We start from the raw sequence: 4,667 nt of genomic DNA, 5'->3' as shown, positions 1-4,667 counted from the left end.
TGAAGTTAATTACATTATTTCAAAAGTAGCTACAATAGTTGACTTTTTAGGTCATTACATAGAGTTGAAATATCGGGTTGTCACATCATCCCCCCGTTAGAGGGAATTTCGTCCCTAAATTTTAACACAAAGGAAAACTATTAGGGGCTGAGGAAGAGGTGTGGATACTTCTGTTGCATTCGATCTTCTCGTTCCGACGTGAACTCAGGTCCCCTCTTAGCATTCCATCGGACCTTTACTATTGGAATGCGAGTCTGTTTAGTTGGTTTAACTTCCCTATCCCTGATCTCGACGGGTTCTTCCACAAGGTTAAAATTTTCATTTAGTTCGATCTCATCGAGTGGAATTACAAGTGTCTCGTCGGACAAACACTTCTTCAGGTTTGATACGTGGAATACTATATGTACTTTGTTAAGCTCGGTTGGAAGTCGGAGTTTGTAGGCCACTGGACCAACTTTTGAAATGATTTCGAAGGGTCCAATGTACCTAGGATTTAGCTTCACACATTTTCTAAAGCATATCATGCCCTTCCAGGGTGAGACCTTCAGTAGTACACGATTGCCAATAAGAAATTCCAAGGGTTTACGTCTTTTGTCGGCATAGCTCTTTTGCCTATCTCTTGAGGATTTCAGTCATTCTCGTATTTGCACGATCTTTTCAGTAGTTTCTTTGATGATCTCCGGACCAGTGAGGGTGCTATCAGGGACTAGACCTTTTGCTAATTGGGTGTCACCCACTTCCATCCAGCACAGAGGTGATCTGCACTTACGGCCGTAAAGGGCTTCCAATGGAGCAGGATTGATACAAGTATGATAACTATTGTTATAAGAGAACTCGACCAAACGTAGGTGAACATCCCATGCCTTACCAAAGTTAATTACACATGCTCGCAACATGTCCTCCAAGGCTGTACTCATGTCCAATCTTGTTCCCATGGATTTTTGCAATGATTGCTAGAATCTAGACGTGAATCTGCTATCTCTGTCTGAGATGATAGACATTGGCACTCCATGGAGTCGTACGATCTCTCGGATGTAGATTCTCGATAGCTTTTCCATTTTATCAGTTTCCTTGATCGGTAGGAAATGAGCAGACTTGGTTAATCTATCGACGATTACCCAAATAGTATCTTGGCCACCCTGAGTTTTGGGCAGTTTCATTATGAAGTCCATGGAAATCTGCTCCGATTTCCACTCAGGAATTTCAGGTTGTTGGAGTAGCCCTGAGGGTTTCCGTTGTTCTGTTTTTATCTTGGCGCAAGTCAAACACTTTCTCACATATGTAGCGATCTCTGCTTTCATGTTTGGCCACCAGTAGAGTTGCTTGAGATCTTGATACATCTTGTCTGACCCGGGATGCACGGAGTATGGAGTCTTGTGTGCCTCGCTCATAACTACCTCTCTAAGTCCACCAAACTTGGGTGTCCATATTCGGTTCATGAGGTAGCGTGCTCCGTCACTCTTGATTTCTAAATTCTTGTCCATTCCCCTAAGGGTCTCACCTGTCACGTTTTCGGGTTTCAAGGCCTCTATTTGAGCTTCCTTGACTTGTGCTGACAGGTGCGAATGGATCGACATGGCTAATGACTTCACTCTTCGGCCAGAGTACTCCTTACGACTAAGGGCATCTGCCACGATGTTTGCCTTTCCTGGATGATAACGAATCTCACATTCGTAGTCGTTGAGCAATTCAACCCAACGTCGCTGTCTCATGTTCAACTCCTTCTAGTCGAAGATGTGTTGTAGACTCTTGTGGTCTGTAAAGATAGTGCATTTGGTACCATATAGGTAGAGTCTCCAGATTTTAAGAGCGAAGACCACCGCCCCAAGTTCTAAATCATGAGTGGTGTAGTTGACCTCATGCGTTTTCAGTTGTCGTGAGGCATATGCAATAACCTTTCCCCTCTGCATTAGTACACAACCCAGCCCTTGCTTTGAAGCATCACAATACACCACAAAATCTTCGGTCCCTTCTGGAAGAGAAAGGATGGGCGCACTGCAAAGGGCCTGTTTCAAAGTCTGAAATGCAGCATCTTGCTTTTCTCCCCAATTGTAGGTCACACCTTTCTGGGTTAAGGCGGTAAGAGGCTGTGTGATGCTGGAGAAATTCTGAATGAACCTTCGATAATAACCAGCAAGGCCTAGAAATTGGCGAATTTCTGTTGGTGTAGTTGGTGCAGACCAGTTTTTGATAGCCTTGACTTTTGATGGATCCACGTGGATTCCTTCCTTGCTGACCACGTGACCGAGGAAGTCCACCTTTCTAATCCAAAACTCACATTTTGAGAATTTTGCATACAGTCTCTCAGTCCGTAACATCTCTAAGATTTGCCTCAGATGTTGACTATGCTCTTCTTTATTCTTTGAATAAATGAGTATGTAGTCTATGAATACTATCACAAATTTATCCAAGAATGGATGACATACCCGATTTATTAGATCCATGAATACGACCGGGGCATTGGTTAGTCCGAACGGCATTACTACAAACTCGTAATGTCCGTATCTCGTTCGGAAGGCCGTCTTGGGAACATCACTCTCTAGGACTCGCAGCTGGTGATATCCCGACCTCAGGTCGATCTTGGAGAAGTAGTTGGCTCCTTGGAGTTGGTCGAATAAGTCATCGATTCAGGGTAGGGGTATCGGTTCTTGATGGTAAGTTTGTTGAGTTCTTGGTAGTCGATGCACATTCTGAATGATCCATCCTTCTTTTTCACGAATAACATGGGTGCTCCCCATGGCGAGAAGCTCGGCCTGATGAATCCTTTTCCAAGTAGCTCATTCAGTTGGCTGGATAGCTCTTGCATCTCTGTCGGGGCTAATCGATAGGGTGCTTTCGCTACTGGTGTAGCTCCGGGAACCAGATCGATTCTGAACTCAACTTGTCCCGCGGGAGGTATCCCCGGAAGGTCCTCGGGAAAAACGTCTGGAAAATCGCATACGTCGGGCACATTCTTGATGTCCTGGACTTCGCGTTTCACATCTACAACATGTGCCAAAAACGCGTGACACTCCTTGCATAGGCATTTCCGAGCTTGGATACTTGAGATGATACGAATAGTGGTACTGGGTTTGTCGCCCAAGACAATGATGGTTTCGCCGGTTGTCAGATTAAGGCGAACGGCCTTATCATAACATAAAATGTCCGCATGATGAGAACTCAGCCAATCCATGCCAATAATGACATCGAAACTCTTAATCGAGACTGGCATGAGGCTGATTGAAAAGGGATTATCGTTTAATGTTAGGGTGTAGTTTAAGTATATCTCCTTAGTGCCTTCGGTTTTCCCATTGGCCATTTCTACTATGAATGGTTCACTTAATGATTGTGGTATTGATTTTAGTAGGCCTTTAAAGTCATGACTAACAAAACTCCTTTCCGCTCCACTATCAAACAAAATGCATGAATACGAGTTATCGAGAAGAAACGTACCCGTAACCACAATAGGGTCCGCAATGGCTTCATCTTGTCCCATTGCGAAAACTCGGCCACTTCCGCCGGTATTCCGGTTGTTTGCCTTTGGGCAGTCCCTGCGGTAGTGCCCTGTGTCTCCGCACTCAAAGCAGGCGCGGCTCACTCCGGTATTAGCAGTGGGGACGGATGGTTGGGTTGGCTCTTTGCAATAGCGGGCTGTATGTCCCTTCTTATTGCACTTGGTGCGTTGAAGATCATGACAAGGACCGTGGTGGTGGAAGTTGCATCGGTTGCACTTAGGAAGTTTCCCATTATATGAGCTTGTGGGGGCAGGGTTGGTAGGTACAGTCATAGCGTGGGTTGCTATTACTTGTTGTTTCTTGGGGTTTTCTTAGAGGGTTTGTCCCCTCCTTTTGTTCCAAGGCCTACTCTGGCCCTGAGCCTCCCTAGATGAATTTGCGGTTATTGAAATGGTACCGTGTTTTACTCCGTGGTCGATGAGTCGCTGAGCTAGGCGTTTAGCGCTGTTGTAGGTAACAAGGCTGGAAGCTAGGACATGCCCTTGAATCTGGGGTGACAACCCCCAAATGTACCTTTCAACCTTCTTCGATTCTGGGTTGACCATGGTAGGGCACAGTGCAGCGAGGTCGTTGAACCTAGCTATGTAGGCGACTAGGTCAGACCCAGTCATTTTCAGATTCCAGAGCTCCTACTCAAGCTTTTGCACTTCGCCCCTTGGGCGGTATTCTTCCATTAGTACAACCTTTAGATCGTCCCAACTCATTGCGTTGGTGACAGTGAGCATCACCGAATTCACATGGCTTTTCCACCAAGTGAGGGCTCGATCTATGAAAGTGCAAGCAGCGAACTTGACTTTGCTTGCTTCTAGGCATGAGCAGATCTCGAAGACCGTTTCGGTCTTCTCGAACCATTGCATTAGTGCAATGACTCCCCCAGTTCCATTAAAATTTTTTGGCTTACCGTTATAGAACTCCTTGTAAGTACATTCTCTTACTTGGCCATGACCAGTGCAATGATTTGGATGATTTGTGCTGCTTCCTGCCCCTCCATTTCCGTGGGAGTTTATTTGCGAGAGGGCTACAGTTACTTCTGCTGTGATAGCAGCCTGGACCATGGCTGGATCATAAGTTGGTGGTGGAGGTGGTGGTGGTGCCGTGCCCGGCCTGGGCCTTAGGTTTGGACGAGGAGGCATCGCGCTGCCAAAAGAAAATAAAAGATTTATAAGTTTTGGT

The sequence above is a fragment of the Lactuca saligna genome, chromosome 4, assembly GCF_052625555.1.
Source record: "Lactuca saligna cultivar CGN05327 chromosome 4, ASM5262555v1, whole genome shotgun sequence".
NCBI classification, from domain to species: Eukaryota; Viridiplantae; Streptophyta; class Magnoliopsida; order Asterales; family Asteraceae; genus Lactuca; species Lactuca saligna.
Note: the sequence above shows the minus strand (reverse complement) of the source record.